Here is a 22,780-nt window from a genome sequence, read left to right on the forward strand (position 1 = left end):
TTTTGCATTCTAGATGACCACATCACACACAATCTGTTGTCTAAAATTCAAATAGCCCTTCGGAATTGTGCTTACTATTCCTGGCCTGAATTGTGGTAAAGCCGTAAGCAATTGAAAGAGTCGTTACTAACCGTAACGAAAGAAATTTTCGATTCCTGCAACCCGTGCCCAACATTTTTCTTCAGCTGAAAAACAATATTACAAAACAACCAACATACATCTTCCAACATACAAGGCGGGCAACAAATTTGAAGTAAATGGAGTCTACCATACCCAGCTGACCCCTTATCGATAGTTTAATTAAAACGATCAGACCAAACTCGCTTTCCGCTCGCTCGCTGTGCATCATCGAGATCGGCCCTGTGCCTTTGCCTATATAGGAAGGTACCTACCAGCAACCGCATCCGAAACAACGACAACAGCGTCAATGATGACTCCGGTGAAACCAAAGAACTGATAATTATTTTCTGGCTTCTGGCGATACGCGAAACATGATTGGAAAAAGCGGTTCAAGAATTCAGCGCAGGACGCACTGGCTTTGCGGTGGGGAAGGAAGAATATGTAGACCCAAACCCAATATGAGCTCACTGGGCAGGCGGCCATCGGAAGAGGCGCATCTTGGGAGCAAATTCCTTTTAACACTTACAACGCTGATGCTCGAACCTGAAGAAAACGGGAAGCTTTTTCGAGTCATTGTATGCAGATAACAGGACCCCGCTACGGCTGGAACGTGCTGCTACTGGACAGCAGAACTGACCTCGCAAATCGTGTTTCAATGTTCACTGACCTTCAAGGGTCAGTCTCGCACATTACTGATTCGCATTTGCCATTTTTAAGATCTTCTGCCATCGTGAATGAACATTTTCGATACGCTACAGAACCCACTTTGAACTACACCCAATGCATTTTATCTTCAACGAGAACGAGATCCCTACCGCAAAGATAGGATCATTTTTACGACGGCTTTTACCACACATCTCTTTCCTCCATTCATTCAATAGAGTTTCAAGCGTCAATGCTTGTAGGTATCTATCTACCTGACAAAATCTAAGGTGTGGACAAATCGTAAATTTAGTCCGTGCTCAGGACTATAAAAAAAATTGACAAGTAGAGAAGGTGCAGTTTAACGCTCATAAACAACCCTCGAAGATGGACCCGGACAGACAGGCATCAGAGTATGAAGGCAGTGCAATTGGTTGTATAGATAAAAGCACCTTTGCTACTGCACTCGGGGTACGCGGGTTAAACGCCACTACGATATATTATTTCTGTTAACATTTGCGAAAGAGTATTGTAATATTCTTAGGCGAATAACAAATTGCTTCATCTGCTTGTGTTTCTTGACATTCATTAAATATATTATATTAACAATTTGATCCGCTCTTTCACTTAGCTGGTGAACCAAAAATTTTCCGTAGGTAAAATCTGTGTAATATTATAAATGCAAGTATTCCATATTATTATATATATAAATAATCCGGAAACTCTATTTTGAGTATTTTAGATCTGGTTGGTTTTAAGATTTTCTAACACTTCCACTAGCAATCACGTGATCCTACAAGATCTAGAAAAAATCCAGCTTGCAGAACAAATGGTATATGCAATAAATGTAATGTAAGTTCTAAAAACAGTATGTAGAGAACAAATAAATGTTTGCCGAGTAATTTGAATGTATTGGCTGAAATGTACCATTAATGTTACACAATTACATGACAACTTTTCCGATGACAATACTACAGATTCTGTTCATGCTGTAAGAGAATGTCTCGTTCTTCGATTCATTGTTGTACCAAGAAAAATCGCTAGATCTCGGATCAGAATTCAATGAGTTCCCAGACTTCAGATTATGGACTGAAAAAAATTCCAGTCTTCAACCAGATGTTACACAGACACAATTCTTATTCATTTTTAATTCATATGACAACAGTTAACACACAACACCCAAGCAAATTTTATTTAACGATAAGCTCCACCGGCTAGAGTGGGAATTTACTCCTGACCCGTGGCACACAAACAATACACCTGAACGACGACGGGTGATATTCAAGTTCAAAATCCTACGAAGCCAACTTTATTCCTAAACGACCAACAACAGCTTCGATCAAAAAAGTGCAATGAAATCTCATAAGTGATTTCATCATTTCTCCAGCTGTCTTGTATATTGTTTTCCATTTCACCATGCATTTGCATTTCTACTGCATCCGTAATTACACACACACGGCTCACACCTTGTGCGATATAAAAAAAGGTATAAACTAAACTTCATTCAACTGACGAAGATCTCTATCATCAAGTTTATAAATTTTATGAACTCATCTCATCTGCGCTGAAGCTGCTGCAGCGTCCACAAAAAAAAGAAAAGCTGGAATACTGTCACTTCACACTATATTCTCAAGAAATTTACGACTGGTGAAATATACGGCATAAATTAACGCTCCAATTCTCCATCAGGATGCAAGCTGACTGCCGCAGCTCGACAAAGGTGCTGCAATAAACATTAAAATGCAGAGCTTCCGTTTGGGATACAAGCGAGAAAAGGGGAGGAACAGAGTTATAAAAATCTGATATCTGATGACCGGGGTTGTGTTTCGAGGTATCCTTCCTGGAAGATTTGCCTAACGCGTTGCACACGCGGGTACGCCACGGAATGGGAGAATACATAAAATATTTGACATATTTGGACATCAATCAGGGCTTCCCGTAAAGGAGTCAAGCGAGAGATCAATGCTAATCGATACCATTCCATGGTATCAATGGTTGGCTGACTAGCTTAAGGATATGTGGATTAATGAGTGTATTCATGGAATGTATGTTAAGGAGCATACATTCCAGTCATTCTTCATCGCAGATCAAATAATGAAATTTGTCATCCTGTCCGGGTTGTTGAATAATTACGCAGGGTAGCAAATGCATCTTTAAATGCCGAAACGTGAACCCGTTGATAGGTACTTAATCTTAGCTACTCAGTTCAGGCTGCGTTGGCAACTAAAGAATATATGGCAAGTAAATACTAATAGTGCGAAGTCAATCTCTATTTACTAATCATACAGTTTTGCTCAGTCAGGTCCGTTTTTACCCGCCGGGAATGGTAGAAGCGAATAAGGCAGATTAATCAATCAGACTTTTCTTATTGCGCAATCTGTAAAACAATGCTCAAAAGGATCGAGGTAGGCCTTGCATTGAAACTGACGTGTTTTAAATATTCTGCTGCTTTATTTTCCTACATCTTACGGAGTGTTTACTGAAAATTTAGTGCATAAAGTGCTGGTGGTTTTTCTACACTCGAAAAGTTTTTCAATAATTTCGAGTGTATTTATTAGTGCTGAGTTTGGTTATTTAAAAAAAATAAGATTACGCGAGCGAACAGTGCGGTACTATTTCGGAGGCGGTATTTAGTGAGATCTACCTAATTATAAACTAATTATACACAGCAAAAGAATAATTTTGATATCACATCAAAGTGGATGCCCTTCAATCGTGTCAAAAATATGGTGTAATTGCTAGTAATCAAAAAAGGACAAAAATTATCATTAATACAGTGCATGAACTGACATTACGCTGCTTTTACTGCATTTGTTTATTTTTGTGACCATAAAAATTACATGAGATTTTCGACACGATTGAAGTACATCCTCTTGGATGTAATATTAAAATTTATTTTTTGCTGTGTATATGCTTAAACTACTAAATACATGCCGAATTTTGAAACTACACTTTTCGGAATCTAGAAGTGTGTTTGCAGTGCCGTTATCGATATGATAACGGTAGTATTTACACGCGGGGCTTATACCCTCCCCTTGGCTAGTTTTTGCACCTTGATGTTGGTGGGCGGGCTTAATTTCATGCTTTTTAGTGGTGTGTTGGAGACGGTAGGTTTATGGCCGGCGTTGCTGGCTCATGCCGCGATAGAATGGCGCCATGGGCAGGCAATTGGGATTACTAAGCTTCCTCTCTCTGATAAACCACTGCATGAGAGAACCAAAGATCTAGTCTAGCAGTGATAGTATCACACTTGTTACTCCTTCGATTGAGAGCCGCGTCGTAGTACGCTTACGTATAGGCACTGACGTTGGGTGTGATACTGGCGGGTTTTGCCGCAAATCACTCTTAATTTATTTATTTTTGCGCAGATAGATTTATTTGGGTTTGCAAGGGAATTATACTATTGAAATATTTCAGAAAGTGCCCATCGATGCTCCTTCTATTTGCGTGACAAGCTTTCATTGTTGTTTTCATTGAGGTATTACTCAGGGAACAATGTTAAACACCATTTTTGTACATGGTATTGTAACTAATCTTATATGCTTCATTTTGATTTGGGATAAGTGTTTGAACTATGACTCGGGATTTCCACTGTGGTGTGCTTCTATTGTGACATACCCATATGTATTTTTGTGGTGCGACATAGTGGAAACGTGAGAGCGTAATTGGAACATTTACCCTATACAATATACAATTTAAAATTAGCTTGGAAACTTACTTCAAAGTTAAGCATTTTAGTCACTTGAAGGTCAAAGCCAGAAGTACTTGAAACACGTTAAATTTAAGTTTAAAAGCATGGGTTATGATTGTGTAGGTAGATTAGAGATTTCAGTTATTTATTAAATAAACTTCAATTAGAGAATTCAGAAAGTTAATTAACATAAGAGATAGGACGCGGGGGGTCCGCTTAGGGAGGCGACTAGCCTTTGAAGTTGTATAATAAATCTTCCTATTTAGTGTATTTGTTAATTACAGGCAATGTAAATAGCGAAAATCATGTCTTCAACCAGACGCTTACGAACAAGAAAAGTTTTAGGAAAGATGTGTTAAATATGTTGATAGGTTTGAAATAAGAATTAGGATTGTTGTGCTTTAGGTAAGGTATGATGTGTCAACAAAACCCTTTTGAGAAAATTTTAAGACATCAAAGTGATTGAGTGATTTATTGAAAGACATTGCGTTGCGAAAATTGACAAGTCATACATCTAACATAGTAGTAGTAGCAGTGTCGCATAATCTTATCACAATTGCTGCAAATAGTGCTGGAGGGGCCGGCAGGACTGAATACGGATCAAAATTAACATAACTACTAACACTAAAATGATCCCGGAACTAACACTTATCCATTGCACTAGTTATATATTAGTTTTATTTTCCTACTAAGTTATCTATGCTTCTTTCTAGTCTTTGGATCAAGTACAACTAATACTAATCTACCTTTATGTATGTTTTACTCCCTTTTAACCCATTATCTTTATGAATGGCGAATCATATGACGTGAGACACGGGAATTTCAATTGACTAAGGAGAAGGAAAAGAATAACTTCGAACAGGATATCAAACAAATTCAGGACCAATCCAAATGAGACCAGAAATCAACAAGGCATCGGGGCGTTATATACTCGGTGAGGTATTTGATAAATAATCAAAAAGTGGTAAGTTAAATCATAGTGGAGCCAAGGATCATGAGAGGTAATTGTCTATAATTCATTAATTAGTTGAAATCTCGATAACTTTTTCAAGGGAGCGTATCGGCTTTTGTAGGCGGTGCGTTTGGTCGTCGATTTGGCGTAGCTGATGGCTCGCCCACGCATGCTAGCACTATAATCAGATAGGGAAATTTTCCTCTACCTGTTAGTGGTGTTAGTAGGCGTGCGCGAGCTGCCGGTTGCGCCGGATCGACGATCGGATGCATTGTTTGCAGGAGCTGGTGCTTCCCTTTGAAAAAGTAATCGAGAAACAACCATATTATCCTGTAATTGATATTACTATTTTTATATATCAATTAAATTAGTCGTGACAGAGTAACAGAACGAAAAACAAATGGGGAAGGACAATAGACACAAGTTGACACAATAAACAAGACAAGTGGGGGTTAATACACAAGACAAAATGAAAAAATAAGTGACGACAGAAGACAAGACTGGGACAAAAATCAACCTTTAAAAAAAAAAGAATGCGCAATTATATTATCAAAACTATTTGGATCAGCACAAAAACAACAGTGACCAAACGGGCCTAGGAACGTCTGTGTGTTGATTTAAAATAGAGGCTCATAGAAGCAAAATTTATCAATAAAAGGGGTCCAGTGTAGAGTTTAAGCAAGTGCTGCCACTGGATCACTACAAAAAAAAAAGGATAACGGTAGTATTTACACGCGGGGCTTATTGTATGTGAAAGTGACATAGGAATGGACGTGAATCACCAGATATTCTGTAATGAGTAAAACAATTTTGAAACTCAGCATTGCGAACAGCCTTAGTTTTCGTTAATATGATGCACATGAAGCCCTGCGCTTTGGTCAGAGAGCGTATAGGGCGTCGTGGAGCCAATTTGGTCGTGGCACATTTCGAGTATGAGAGAGTGATTGCAGTTAGATCAAAAGTGCCTGAGAAAAATGCAAGCACTTTCGCGGATTACCCGAAGTTGCGATAGTGAAGGTATGACAGACAAGCAGACATAACATGCTTAAGATGTTCATCGAAATTTGTTTTTAACTGCCATCTGTTGAGTGTATTGCCCATCACAGTGTATACGACAGATAGCGGTAGGGTTTACAATGACAAATGTTCAATGAGTTGTGTCTGTTTGTCTGGAACATAACATTGAGGTAACGTTAGGATAAAATCAAAACATTGAGAAATATAACGCTTCACTTTTAGGAATACTTCACTTCGAAACCGATAAACCATTCTGACGGCCATAGTCGCAATATAGCTTGTACTTACTTACTTTGCTTCAGTATGGTTAGTTGGTGAATCTGATGAAACTATCATTTCGTGAAACTAATCCCTTTCGTATTCCATTCATTATCTTTTCGCACTTTTCATATAACACCATCTCTCATACTAATCTCTACATTGATTCAATGACTCATTCCGAGTACTAGGTGGACCAGCGACTTAAGACGCGAACCAGGTACGTAAATTAGTGCGGGTTTATCACCCCCGGAAAACAAGAAAAACCCGGAAAAGGCGGAATCATGTCAGAACCGACCAAGGACGATCTACGGAAGAAAATTTCCGGTGAAGTGCGGAATGAAATAAGAAGCGTTAGAGAAAAAGTACAAGGGATTCCAAAAAAAGCAATCAATAGCGGCAGACCAACGAAACATGGTGAGACCGAGCCAATTATTATTTATAAATTAAACATCAAAATTAAAATAAATACGCGCTAGGTTTGAAAAGACTATGCTCGAACCTGGAAGTGTGTATGAAATACTAATATCCAATTGATAGAGGTAGTACATACATGCGGGGCTTATTGTAAGTGAAAGTAACCTCGGAATGAGCGTGACTCTCCAAACATTCTGAAATGGGCTGCTGGATCTGTAATAGGGGTTAGAAGAAAAACACATACACAAAGATGAAGCGCGATGCAAGTAGATGCGAAAAATAAAAGTAATTTTTTTGTAGATTGATATGCCAGCTTGAGATTTTTCGAGCATCTAGGATTGAGATTTAGATGTGTCACACGACCTGGTTAAAATAACAGAAAATCTATCAAAACATCTTCTACCTGTAGGGCATTTCCAGCCCAAAACGCAAACCGGTTAGACATGGATGTTTGAATGAAACATCACTGTTCACTGCTACCAATGGCTGCATTTTTCATTTAAATATAATTTTTTTTCTGGAAAAAAAAGCGTTTTAGAAAAATGGAGTATATTTTTCAAAAAACCATAACCTGAAAATTATTAATCTGATCATCTGATTGACGTTTGAGAAGAGGTTGTAGGTAATTAAATGTTCATTGAGAAAAAAATAACTGGAAGAAAAAACTGAAACAGCAAACCGTTATTAATGACAGAAGTTGATGTCATTTTGTAATTCCTTTCTAGTCGGGAAGCTACGAGCCATTTCATAAAATATTCCAAACATAGTTTACAGGCGTCCATCTTTGTAAGCAGTATTTCTTGAAAGTTGCTAGTTTACGTAAAAGGAAAGTTTACATGCAGAGATGTTTACTACCCACGATATCAGTCCCATATGGATAAGATATCAAGCAAATATGGGACTGATATGCGATTATGGGTAGTTTACATCTCCAGCAAAATGCATTTTTTATTTTCTGTGCATGTACCGTTGTATGTTAATCTAATACTATGCGTTCTTATGGACTTTGTTTTGTAACTTTTGACCTTGATTATTGTAGCAAACGTATTTTAGATTTGTTCACGGTGAAATAATCATAGATATATTTGATGCTTTATGTATGATAGGACGAAAACAGGCGCTTAGGACTAGGTAGCTAAACGCTACCTACCCAATAGGACGATGTAAAATTTGCTTCAATAATGAGGGATTCATCATCGCAGCCGGGCAAAGCAGGTGCATAAGAGGGCTTATCAATGGTTGTTGGGCTCTGCCAGCTGATCAGCCGATTTGCGACCTCTGTGTCAGTAATGCGAACAAGAACGGGGGATCATCGTCGTCCCTAATGCACTATTGTTTATAAGTCCCTATTGCTAGTGATGATGATGACAGAGCAAATAGATAGGTTTTAGCCAACTCTAAGTAGCCAGTGATTATCGCTACCTGGGGATGCTAATCGCTTGGTGCTGGTTACGATTTGGCCGTCCTGAATGTACTATATCCACCTCTTCAAGGTGGTTTTTTTTAAAAGGACGTTAATAGATGGAAGCATGGAAGCATCATCGCAGGATGTTAGTGAAGACCGCATGAACGAAGGATCAGATATATCGAGCTGCAGTCCAATGGAAGAAAATGTAGACCGATACATGTGGAGTGTATTAGTAAGTGAAATTAATTATGTTGAAAAAATTAGAAAAAAAGCTAATTTCAAATAACAGACTGTAGTGGTAATTTTTATACGATAGATGGAGTAGATGAAAGCATAGAGTTGATAGTTCCGTTAGAGTACGGCAGTGTAAAGATTGTATATAGATATTAGACAAGCGAGCTAGGACAACTTTTAAGGAAGGCACAAATCGGTTTTTTCATTTCTCTTTACCAAACTCCCCCTTTGGAGAGGGATGGTGAGGGGTGTCCCGAACCACGAACTTTGCGATTATCAGACCTGTGCTTTCTCCATTGCTCTCTCCATGCTTCGGAACGTGGATAGGCAAAAGCGAATAAGAAGCGCTAATAGTACGATGACTCCATTTGGTATGCTTTTTTTAGCCGAACGGGAATTTGAGAGAATCGTGGTAAGTGTGCGCGTCGTTCTACAATGTTATAAATCAAAAAATGCTTGCACTGCAAGGTCAACTTATTTCATTCGCTGCGGTGTTTGCTGTGGAGGATGATATGAAGTGCAACTAACATTCAATATGATACATTCTTCGTTTACGTGTATGCCATTATTTGCTTAGATTTTCTTGGAATAAAAAATCTAAAAACGTGTTAAATCCAAAATAACAAAAAATGTACTTGTTCAATATTTGCTAAAATTTTAAGTTAAAAAGCTTGCACAAAATGCAAACTTTTAAAATATTGAAGAATTTGGACTTTGTGGAATTAAGAATCGAAGAACAACAAACAACATGTGATAAAAAATTTGAAAGTATTGTTCGCACATTTTGTGTTGAATATTTTGCACAGAAACAAGACCTTTCAACTTGTTTCCAGTGTAATAATTAAAAAAATATTTAACGACACAGATAAAAATTTTGAATTTGAATAGTGATGTAAGCATTCATTCACGTAGACTTGTATTTCATTTCACGCAATCGATGAACTTGCAAACAATGTTGTTTACAAAGATGGGCTTTTGTATACAATATTTGCTACATTGCATGAAATGTGTCAGAACATGACATGATATGTAATGTAAACGTAAATGATACGTGACGCTCCATTTATGTGCATCATTGAATAGAAATTTACACAACTTTTTCGAACTGTGCAAACTAAAGATAAAAAGGAAGGGAGGACAAAAGCAGCGATAATAAAAACGCTTGCGGAATCGTTTTCTTCGTCATTTTCCTCGAGCAACGGACGGATAAGAACGCATCGCACCAATACGAAGACGGACCACGACGAAAGCACCCACATCGACCGGAGGTAAGGCTTCCCGCAATTGGCAAATCAAAGATGACACTCGTGGAGAATAGAAGAACTATGAAAGTGATATTTTGCAAATGGAGCATTTTATTTAATTCTGGTTGCTGCTACAGTGGTAGAAAAGCTACAATCTATGTATACACTTAAAAATCTGAAAAGAAATTATATTTTCTATATTATATGTCTATTGAGCATATAGGCAGCATGACTAGGTCGGCATCGACTTGCACTGGTGTGGCCACCATTTGAAAAACAACTGGCCCTTTTCAGGACCATCAATTTAAAAACGGAAACTAAATGATCAACATATTTGTTCCGTCCACTAGCGGTCCTACGTTAAGTTCAAGTTGAATTTTTTTATGAAATCTTCGAACAAAGTATGTTTTCCCCGTTTTCCCACAACTCCTACACTGAGGCTATAAATCTTTGAGTAATTAAGAACTTCTTTTTCCGAATAAATTATTTCACCCCATACTCCCCCATATGTTCAACACAAAATTCTCTAGTATTCATAAATGGGTTCAATGAGCTAAATCCTTCAGCAAAATAGTAATATGAATTGAAGTTAAATAATTACTTGTAGCAAAAGAATGCTCGGGGTATACCCATTTTAAATCCTATGATAAAATAAGGTTCATTCTATCTCGATATAGTTTAAAAAAAAAGTATTTTAGTTCACTCAGAAAATCACTCAATTTAAATTAAAAAAAAAAATATAGTCCATGAAAAAGATTTTATTTACCACACATTCCCCTATGTTGTCCATCCCAAAATTCCTTAGTATATAATTAAATGGACTCAACGATCAATGTTGTCCACAATTTGTCATCTGAATTCAAGGTCACTCTTAAAAAAATAAGATAGCATTCAAAAGCTAATGTTACCCCAATATGCCTAAATATTTCAAAAATTCTATGTTCTTTACTGCGGGCAATCTATTGAGTCACCCAAAAATCTCACCGTTCGACATTTTAATGAATTTAAAAATTGTAACCGTGGAACCACTTTAACCTGTAAATCCCCTAAGCATTCTACCCCTAATTCATGAACTGTTTCATAAAGGTATAGTATTCAAAAAATATGCTTAATATACTAATATTTAATGAAAATAACGTTGTGAAAATCTACCCAGCCTTTTCCCCTTTGCATAAGTCTTTGTTCAAGACCGGAATCCAGCGTGCTTTTGAGACATTGAATTTTGGGTAATTTTTGCCCATAGTGCAGTGGTTGCACAGACTTAATTAAGTGTTCAGCATTCAGACTAGACAACGCACAACACACAACACCCGGTAGATCAGAATGGAAATTTCCTGTTACGAAAAGTGACACCGACTGGAGTGGGAATCGAACACTCACTTCGTGACACACACAAAACACCTGAATGACGGGTGACGTCACTAATCAGACAACCACGAAGCCCACTCTTAAATCATAAATCATTAATCATGATTACCTTTATAATTAATCACTAACGCTCTGTATTAAAACACCTCCACCACATTTTTGTTGGATAGCAATTTAACGCAATCATTCATAAAAATATCAACAGCTAAACGCTAGACAAAATCTTCATGAGTTTTTGAGATTTACATCTATATCTATGTCAGACATAAACTCAATGTGTATTTCTAGGTGGATTATTGTCATGTGAGGGTAAATGAATATTATGCGAAGTTCCACATGATAATTTTCAAATGTGTGGAACTTTTTTAGTGTATCTTGGGATTTTAACAGAAATTTAAATTTTAGTGTTGATTAAGAGACAAAGGCTAACCAAACTAGTCTTTTTTTATAATCTGATTGCTGAATCCATGCCGTCATCAACGATAAGAAAATCATTTATCCACCATTAATACCGGTTATTGACTACTCATGCTCTGCGCAGGCATCTCAGTAAATTAGCTCTTAAATTACCGCTCACCAGAGTAAACCAGTACGTGAAGCTAATTGCTCGCGTTCGTACCTCCGGACTGAGACCGCAAGTCGTCTGGCTTCGATCAGAGATTTCTTTCCTTATTATCTCTTTCTCGCTTCTTAAGTAGCTTCCCAAAAAATTAAGATGTTCCCCGGTGATTTGCTGGTTGCAACCTTCGGTAAGTAGGTAGGTATCAGCCATTTATCTGATTTCACCCTCACGTGGTGCATGTGATGCAGGTAGGTGAGCAGCGAAGCCTTCCAGTGCGAGAATCCCAATGCGAAGTATTTGTATCTCGGTATTTACGTGGGATACGAAGGATTCGGAAACGTGATACTAGCTGTTGCTGTTATTTGCACCAGGAGCTCATTTCGTGATTTGGCTTAATTTCAGTCCCAACACACGGGACACCGAATCACGCCGGCTGGTTAGGGTTCGCGAGGTTAAGCAGGTTCCAGCGGGTAAGCAGCTATCGATTACGAAGGGCGTACGCGGAGGATTGGATTGGGCAGTGTGATAACAGTAATTAACACGATTTCGATTTTAATTATGTTGTACAGAGTAGGAATCGTGCGCAGCGAAATTACGGAACGGATAGTGATTCTAGCCAATAGTTTCACTTTCAGCTTTAGGTGGAAGTTTCGTGAACGTGTGTACAACCCAACGTGTCCTTTCAAAGGCCAAGAGGACAAACTGAACCATGATTTTGATAAACCATGTACCATGTAAGAGTAAATAAAAATAAATTTGCGAAAGATCTCTAATCTTTACATTCATTTTTGCCTCCTTCACTCGACGAGGAGCCGCAAAGTTCTACGCCTTGCTGTCAAAGATCCGTGAATCTTTCTCTCTCTCCCACCCAGCATCATTCGTCTCCTTATGCCAGATCGCCCGAAGCTACTCAAAATGGTTATACTTCATTCACTGCTTCGAAGCGGAGGCCTCTCTCAAAATACGCGAACCACTCACTGTTGGTCCAAAGAAGATAAATTACAAGCCTCCTCACGTTTTTATATACGTTCGTTGTCTCGCTCCGTGGGCTCTTCTCGTCAAGATGCACAAGAAGGAATATGACTAAAAGCCACACGACCATGTACGGGGTGTAAGTAAAGTGTAGTCGCCTCGCAAACAGTAGCTGAGGAATTAGCATATCTAGCTCTGTATCTTACCGTTAACATACAGAGCAGCTCTTTTGGCGCATGGTATCTGCTGCTCAGGAGCTCAATTGCAGTACTTACTTCTTAGTCTTGCTACCACTGTTGTTGTTGTTGTTATTATTGTCATCATCTTTGAAGAATGACGCAAAGGAGCTCCACCTCAGATGTCAACTTTCGCTTGTTCTATAGTAGGGAGGCATTTTAGTTCACTCCTCCAGAAGGTATGTAGGTACATGGTATGCAAGTGAACCTCTTATCGCGCTCTTCTCGTTAATTGTACATAGCATCGGATAAAGAAATATTCTTGCAAATGATGATGAATTTTGCTTAAATGTTGAGTGAGTGATGAGTTTACACATATGAAATAGAGACACACTTTTAAAAGTTTTAGGCACGGCTGAAAAATATTCCGACTCCGACTCTTCAAAAATATATTTGCTGCCTCCAAGGAATCTTAATTGCATCATCATTTCTCAGTTTTTTTTCTCAAAATGAAGAACCAAGACTATTTGTTTTATTTAGAATCTTGAATTTCATTCCTTTGGTTCAAAATCTCCTTTTGGAATTTTCTCCTAGTGTGAGATCCCCTGAATTTCTCCAACTGTAAATCCTCCTTCTTGGCCAAGAATCAAAGCCTGGGACCTCTTAAATGTTTGTAAGTCCCAAAACTTCGAAAATTGTGTCATGTAATAGATTCAGCTTATTCTTCTAAGGCAAAGGATTTCACATAACATATCACAAATACGGGATCTTCTTTATATCTCTAATTCTATGAAATTGAAAACTGTCTCAGTTCATCACCCAGTTACACAACCTAAAATCAAAAAGCGATGTTCATTTCTGTACATCGGGGATTGATATTTTTTGAAGCAAATTTTCGTGGAACCCGAAAAAAAAACTCTCTTACACGTAAGTCGTTTTCGTGAACGAAAACAAATTCACTGACGGTAGTAACGGTGAACAAATTCACTGACGGTAGTAACGGTGTCAGCTTTCCGACGCCGATGATGTAGCAGTAAGCGTGACTGCTTCACACCCCAATGGGTTTGGGTGCCGTGTCACCACGAGGAGACGATTTTTTTCTTTTTTGCAAATCCGTCATCACTCGTTTTTCAGAACGGCCGTCCCGGTCGCGTGCTCTCCTGTGGCTCAAATTTCCAATTTTCCTTGCAAGTGGGTGATTTGGCCTTTATTACCTATCGGGGGTCTCCAAGGTTCCAGGTTCGTCTCCTGGCAAGATCGCCAGAAATGTGAAAATCCACCGATATTAATTATGGGCAAATCACCCAAGACGCAGCTAATAAATGTTCAAATTACCCGTGCAGCAGCTTGAATCCAAATGACCTTTCACCAACTGTCAGGAAATGTGTATGAAAAGTCATGACCTACCTAGCAATTATCCATCTCATACATGAAATAACAGGTAACTCAACCGATGAACTTGATGTAATGAAGTTATGTCTCACAAAAAAAAGTGATGATAATGTATCAATCAACTGCTTAAATTTAAGAAATTATAAATTTTTCTTTAAACAAACATCGAATGATGCGGTGGTTACCGATTCCAGGCTATTGAAACTCAATGTTCGGGAAATCCTTAAATTCGAGATTTTCATAATCCCGGGGAGAACCCTCTAGCTTCAAGCAACACAGACAAGCAAAAAGTATCTAGACATGAACGATTAAATATTTAACTCTGAAGATGGCCCAGGGGCGAGACGGCTAATACATAGGTGTAACAGTCGGAAGAAGTGTTAGTTTGTTTACTTAAATGAACCATGCCCATTTTGTTATGGCATGTTTGCTATACGAAATGCGCCTCGTGTTTATTAGCGAATTTCACATCAAAGATTGATTAATTGAGTAGGAAATCAGTTTGGCACGGCATTTGTGACCAGCATACACCTTCCGGTAGTATGAAACAGGTCAAAAACTGTTCAAATCCGCAGATAAAATTTTTGTTTTGAATTTCTGTATAGCAAAATAGTGAACTTTTCGTGAACATTAACGGCAAAGAACTCACCAACACTGGGAGACTGTGAGTTCCTGCCCACCTGTTCATTTTCCATCGTGGCCCAGGGGCCCTGGGAAAGAACAAATTCACTTGACTGCCGAGAAATGTTCCGAATGTCCAAATATAAACGATTTTCGTTAAAAACAAATATTTTATTGGATATTCGATAAACTTTACGAAAACCATTACAACAAATCCATTAATTTTAGCTCCATGACATGTTTTTATTTGTATAATAGGGGAAATGGATGTAATGTTGGCCCCACACATAAATTCAGCAATCGACTAAATTTTCAATAGTGACCAAAAATATCCATTTACTACCGTCCCAATGACGCGTTCATCTAGATAAAATTGATAAATAGCAGATGTTTAGCGATGGGCCCAATCTTAGATCCATAGGCCAACATTTGAGTCTTTTCCCCTATATATTATAAAACATGTTCAGAAAATAATGTATTCCCCGCATATTATTCTTTCCATTTTATAGTCACTTTAATACATTTTAGGTCATTCGTGACTTGTCGGGGAATGAAATTAGAACTCGTGACCTTTAGCGTAAAAGACATGGATGCTAACCTTTACACCGGGCCCGTCTCAAACCAAGTGAAATGAGACATATATGGATCATTCCATCTCAAGTAACCGAGCCAGTTGTATCGACCCTCTCCGATTTGAATCAAACTTGGTGGAAATATTGAAAAATCCAAAGTCTTAAGCCAATCGGCCTACCTCGCGCCGCTGAAGAGCACCCTATTTTTTGCCAATTTTTACAAACACCAATTTTTACTGTTTTAATTCTTTGCAACCATTAAATATATAGATGGCACTGGGTACTGTTTTAATAAGGATTTTGGATGTACAATCGAATGTTATGATCAGATATTTTTTTCTCCAGTGTTGCCAAATTAGCGATTTTCGCATTTGTAAATTTAAAATGCAAATATCTTAGAATGCTTCCACTGTTTTTTTCAAAACCTGATGACGCCAAAATGTTCAGCGGAGTTTTTTACATAAGAATCACTTGTGGACCAAAATAAGATGTTCCACTTAGGAGATATTGAATTTTAAGCGTAACATGTCTTATTATTTTTTTTTTTTCATTTATTCCAAAATGCTTCGATATAGAAAGTTTGGTTCGCATCGATATAGAGAATTTGGTCACTGTTGCCAACTTTGCGTTTTTTGCAGTTGAAAACAAAAATGACATTTTCTTAAAGTCGTCCAATAGATTCTTATTTTGGATGTTTAGCTTGTTTGTGATCCGAAACATTCGAGAGCTATTGATTGTATCCAAATAACTGATAACATCAAGAGATGTATTCGACAAATCGATACAAAAGTTGTATTTACAATGCTCTTCTTGACATTTCATGACAAAGCCACGCCGTACCGCTGATGACAGACTGTATTAAAATGTTTATTATTGTATGGCCTCAAATGTAGTACATCAGTTTTCATTTTTGTACCCATGTCTTTTTTTTCACAGCTCGAAACGAAAAATCTCAATTTTTAGCTATCACCCGTTAGTTTGTCACGGCCATCTTGATAATAAAAAGCTTTTTTTACGAAAATAACCTGAGATACGTCAGAATGAATCCAGCTTACGTTTGCAGTCTTACTATCGATTAGTAAATGGTGTGTTCAATTGGATTGTGCTTAAAAAGAAAATGTACCGTCGGAAAACTACATAGGTCCTCGCGGCAGTTCTCATATCGGGAATAGAAGCTGTTCAGAACCTGTGTGTGAAAGCCATGCAAATCAGTTTGGTTGATTTTATGCAGCCAAGCAAGAACAATGCTGCAATCCTTTAAATGTGCATGCCAATTTTCGGCGATAAAAATTGAAAACTATTTCGACAGAATATTACGAGAATTTAGAGAAAACACTGCGAAAGTAGCTTTGCTAGATGAATCGTTGAACAAGAAAACTCATGCTGAAAACGGTAAGTTTTTAAATAGTAGTGAAATTATTTCACTTTCACTACAATTGTAAAAAAATCATATTTCTACGGTAGATGCTATGGTTATGCCTAGTCCAGCCGAAGCTTGGGTGGACCTGGATGCACCTGGTAAAATAACATTTTATAAAGGGATCCATGTAATATACTCTGTCTTCATGCTGTTTTATGTTTAAAACAGAGATTCAAAATGACAACGATGATATAGAAGCAACCGCAAACCTCGAATCATCATTTTCAACTCTTAACACTACGCTGGAAGTGCCTGGTCTGGGCCTCCCTTAGCTCAGTAGGCAAAGGCGCAGCTACAAAGCAAGACCATGCTGGAGCTGGCTGGGTTCGATTCCCGGTCCGGTCTAGGAATTTTTCGGGTTGGAAAATCTCTCGACTTCCCTGGGCATAAAAGTATGATTGGACTTGCCACACAATTATACCAATGCAAAAATGGTGCAGGCATCGAAAGCTCTCAATTAATAACTGTGGGAATGCATTTAGAACACTATGTTGAGAGCACGCAATAAGCTAATATGCGATATGCAATAAGCTTGAAATGCGAAGAAGAAGAAGGAAGCGCCTGCCCAAGTAACACATAAAACATCTTTTTGAAAAAGAATTAGAACGGCTTGTTGTATAAATGTATTATGAGAGATACAGAAAACATCCCACGTTATATATGTGGTTTAAAGATGTTTTCTTCATACTTCTTTGATTCAACATTTTGCAAAATAGTTTTCTTTTGCTTTTATCTTTAAATGTTATTTGTACGTGCATCTTACTGTTTTAATACCACTATAACACATGTCGTATACAAAATCAATCCAGATTGACGTAAACATTGACGGTGTAATTGACCCGGACTGTCTCTTCATGCAGTGATTGACAGTTTCTTATGAGGTATTCGGAGGTTTGTTATAAAGAAAGTTGAAAATACTTTTTTATGACATCTCATAAATTAATACAACTGAAAATATGCAGGTTGTCTTATAAGGAGTTGAAAATACGTTTAAATAACATTCTGGCAATTAGATATACGCTTTGCTACTAACAAAACGTCTCCATGACGGATCGAAGGCGTGTTGAACGAGAAAATAATTTTCATGCCATTGGCAAGAACATGATAGATACTTATAACAAACCTTTCATCAAGCGGTGTTGGTCTAGTTAGGTAGTAACAAGTCTACCATGCCAAGGACCAGTGATCGAATCCCATGCTCAAGTTTTTTTTATTGTTTTTTTTTTGTCGCTGGTTTTTATGATGTTTCCAAAACATGTTATAAGACCAGTATTTAGTAGTATAAGCTCCACGTCTTGCGCTTTTTAGGTTGTATAAATGTATTAAATGATGTATATTAAAGTAGTAGTGATTCTTTGCGTTAGTCATTACAAAGTATTTTCAACTTCTTTATGACAAGCCGTGTTGCTTGGGTGGTCAGTCACCAATTACTAAAACCAAGGTGAACCGCTCGAAGAAGTACGTAGAAAAGTATTCCAAAGCTACAAAAGCTTTAAAAACATCATTTGGTGCAGTTCTCAACAAAGAATGCATTTCTCACAAAAAAAAATCCGGAAGCGGACAATATGCAGCAGCTGAAGATGAGATGATAAGTTTCGGATTTGTGAGAAAGCAATCCTCGAAATTCAAATTTTGTCAGTGCTACCAAAATCGTGGAGTTTGCGCAAAATTCAAAGTAAGTTGAATTGATCTATAGCAGAACTTGAAACTAATCATTTCGAGAGCCACATGTGAAAAGGGCATAGAAGCTTTTTGTAAACAAACCTTTGAAGGCCCTTTTCTCGCCAACCGAGGGTCGCTCAGGTTTCCCCTTCCCAATGACGTTGTTGGTTTTCGTGGGTGACCCTCGGTTGGCAAGAAAAGGGCCTACAAAGGTTTGTTTACAAAAAAAAACTTGTATGCCCTTTTCACACGTGGCTCTTTCAGAAGATGTCGCCCAGAAGGTTGCGGGGGCTGCTGGAACACATACAGTTTGCGTCTGCGTGATTCACCAAAATTTTAAGCTTACATTTTTGGGTGCAAAGTTTTACCAAATTGAGCGGAAGTAGGAGGTGTAAAAGCGTTAAATTTGTACAGAGACGTGCTGAAGCAGAACCTCTGTGATCCACCTACGGAGGCGTGCTTTTTGATTACTTGTTCCAACACAGCTTGTGGCGATTCGGATTCGATTAGAAGCTCGTATTTGAATGACAACTCCATAGAGGAAATTACGCACAAGCAATGGACGCAGCAAGAACGGTGTAGCTTAGAAACGAAAGTCTGTGATGCTGAAACATTCATAAAAGCAGTACCAGATATTCGAGAATACGACTACATAGTGGCAAGGCAAGCAGAGTTCTATTAGTTTACTCGGGAGAACTTACACGAAGGAGAAGTTCTTGTTGTGGCTGACTTTACCGAAAATTATTCGTTTATGCTCCAGGACAACGAACAAGGGGTTCACTACAACAACCTGCAGGCAACCGTCCACCTATTTGCCACCTATTTCTTGGAGCGATGAAAGGTTGTTCCTTTAAACTGTATCATGATCTCCGACGTTCTTGAGCATAGCACAGCTATAGCTTTCCAGAGGCAGTTTGTAGAGTTTCTGAAATCTTGGAAAATTAACAAAAATTATTCAATGTGATAAACTTGCTTTCCCATGATGAAGACTTCGGGATTCCAGCTCAGTGGCACTATTTTGCAACGGCACACGGTAAAGGCCCAAGCGACGAATTAGCTGGTACCTTGAAAAGGCTGGCGACAAGAGCCAGTCTGCAGGGCATAACTATACAAACGCCAAAATAGTTGTACGAATGAGCACTTTCAAATTGTAACCTAAATGTTCAATTTGTAACATCAGAGCAATGCAGTGAAGAAATGAAGGATTTAGAAACCAGATTCGGTTTGGCACGATTCATTCCTGGAATTCGCGGCATGTATTAGGCAACTCCTACAGTCGACGGAACGGTTTTTTTTATGAAAACGGTTTCATGTTCAGTAACGGGTTCATATTAAAAAGTAATTTCAAAGCCATGTTATCTTTAAAATTCAATATCTCCTAAATGGAACATGTTATTTTTTGTCGTTTTGGCGTCATCAGATTGGGGTCGGATACTTGCTGTTAAAGTTTTCAAATGCGAAAATCGCAAAGTTGGCACCATTGGAGAAAAATCTTATCATAACATTCGATTTTACGTCCAAAATCCTTACTAAAACGGTACACAATGCCTATAGAGAAATATAGCATTAAAAATTAGTGAAGTAAGAAAGCTCGAGTTTTGGTATTCTCCACGAAAATCTTGCTCACGATTCCCTTTTCGCACACGGAGCGCAATTCAGTGACATTTGGTGGACCTGAAACCGACCACACCAACCAGAGAGGAAGGAGTCAACATCGAACCAGGAACGGAAATTAGTGCGGATTTATCTCCCTCGGAAAACAAGAAGAACCCAGAAAAGGCGGAATCATGTTAGAACCAACCAAGGAAGATCTACGGAAGGAAATTGCCGGTGAAGCACGGAATGAAATACGAAACGTTAGAGAAAAAGTCCAAGGGATTCCAAAGGAATCCCTTATATGAATATGGTGAAAGCTGTCCAAATTATTGTTTACAAATTAAATATCAACATTAAACTACATAAATACATGCCAGGGTTGAAAAGAATATTTTCGAACCTGGAAGTGTGTATGTACATATAACCAATATCCATTTGATAACAGTGATGCATACATACGGGGCTTATTGTGAGTGAAAGTACCCTCGGAATGGGCGTGACAGACATTCTGAAATGGGTTGCTGGATCTGCAATAGAACTATCACCTTCTAACTCCCGGACTAAAGCTGTCTACAATGACCATAAATGCGACATTGTAGAGAGAGTTCTTCCATAATAACACTGTCGGCCAGTGGGGGTTAGAAGGAATACACACTTACACATATTGAAGAATATGCCATTTGGCACCGGATGGCGGAATTTGCCAGGGACTACTGGGAAGATGTATCGAAAAACATCTTATTTCTTCATTCAAAATTTTTTGTGATGTTAGGTTGTTTTGCAAGTTTATTTTGATTTTGCACAAAATGTATGAAACTTTGCCAGAGAAAATTTTCCTGGATGTCGATGAAAAGCGAAATCATCGCTGGGTAAAGTTTTAAAATACCGTATGTGCTTCTATCTTCAGTACATTACAGACTTCGTTGAAAAGCAATATTCGTAATTGTTTTGCCAGTTAATTTTGATATCCAGGTATTTCTGTGAAATTTAATATGATGAAGACTTCGCTAGTAGAATATTGTGAATTGCACACCAAACTGGACAAATAAGCGCGTTTTCTCTTATTAACAAGTGTGATAAAAATTAATGAGCGATGTATCGCTTCAGTTTGGGAAATATTGCAGCAACTCGCAACCGATGGACCATCACCGTGGGTTTTTGTACAACATTTTATATGAGTATCCAAGTAACCAAATAGTCACAAAGTAGCTTTGAATGTGGGTTCATAGTGAGACAATGGCACTGAGACACATTATGGTAACTTTTGTATTCGGATAAAACTATTACTTATGCTTATAAAAAAACTAATCCTTGTTGTATCTCTTTTTCGTTTGCATGCATTCCGGGTGGTGAGTGAACATCACGAAGAAGAAGAAGATGGCTTCATCACAGAGACCCGTATCGGAACGAGTGTATTGTTGAGGGACCTGCTCTACGATTCAAGATTGGTTTATGTGATGATGAGTATCACAAGAAAGGTAAAATGAATAGTACGATCTTCATTGAAATGTAACTATTATTGACAATAATCATAACAATCAACGGTTCAACAGGGCACCCGATTGAAGCGATTTGGACGGGGATGATGGGAATGCCAACTCCCTGTTGATAACATTTCATGGGTAAAGGGCGGGCTCTTCTCCCCACTCATTGGGGCATCTTCCTGTCTGGGGGCTTGTCTTTTTGACTAATTAGCTGATCAAGTTGCTGGATGAAGATTCTTTATTGTTCCGTAGATGCGTATAGGCGACTTTGCCTGTCGATCTACCCAATCCGTTTTTGGCCCTTCATACAGCGACTTGTTGAGGACAATCAGAGGTTATTAAGCTTGATCAATACAAACAGAGAAGAGAGCCAACTGCTGTCGGACTTAATTTCCGTGCTACAATTTTGTGTTACCAGACACCGTGGAATTTACGATTCCCAACTTTTTCCGATGGCACGATGCGACAGATCCTTATTCTCAAAGTATTCGTACAAAACTTTTTCGCGCACGCACTGTTCTTTCGTCACCATTTTGAAAAAAAAAAATCTGCACCTGATGAAACCAACTCACAGAGTGCAAACAATACACATTAAACTATGTCTACGCAAAATCTCAATTAATTTTACCCATCGGATCAAAAATTAGAGTAATTTGAGTGTGTGCAGATTTTAAACGGTATACCCTTTATTAGAAATCGTCAAAAATATGGGGTGGTCTCCAGTGGCAGGGGTTAGGCCGATTGGCTTAAGACTAGATTTTTCTAAATTGGCCCATACTAAGTTATTCCACCAATTTTGGTTTAAATTGGAGAGGGTCTGTTCAACCACCAGCCACGATTAAAAAAAATATATCTTTTCACCATTGTCGATCAATTTTGAGATACACTATAAATATCCACGAAGAGCTTCTTTTTCTTTTTCTTCATCTAGACTTTTTACACTTCTTTACCGATGATTCTAAATGCACGCTT

At 38.2% G+C, this 22,780-nt stretch overlaps 1 protein-coding gene across 1 annotated transcript in view; it reads right to left on the reverse strand.

Annotated features, from left to right (window-relative positions):
• Positions 1-2,948: 2,948 nt before the first annotated feature.
• Ist1 (IST1-like protein) overlaps positions 2,949-22,780 on the reverse strand; it is a 175,608-nt gene continuing 155,776 nt past the window's right edge. Inside the window, exon 4 of the mRNA XM_065229698.1 lies at positions 2,949-2,959. The gene's annotated coding sequence lies outside the window, so the exon portion shown is untranslated. The remainder of the gene's footprint in view (positions 2,960-22,780) is intronic.

Source organism: Ochlerotatus camptorhynchus, unplaced genomic scaffold (assembly GCF_037179485.1).
Source record: "Ochlerotatus camptorhynchus isolate MF236.1 unplaced genomic scaffold, CSIRO-AGI_Acam_v1.1 ptg000319l, whole genome shotgun sequence".
Classification (NCBI taxonomy): domain Eukaryota; kingdom Metazoa; phylum Arthropoda; class Insecta; order Diptera; family Culicidae; genus Ochlerotatus; species Ochlerotatus camptorhynchus.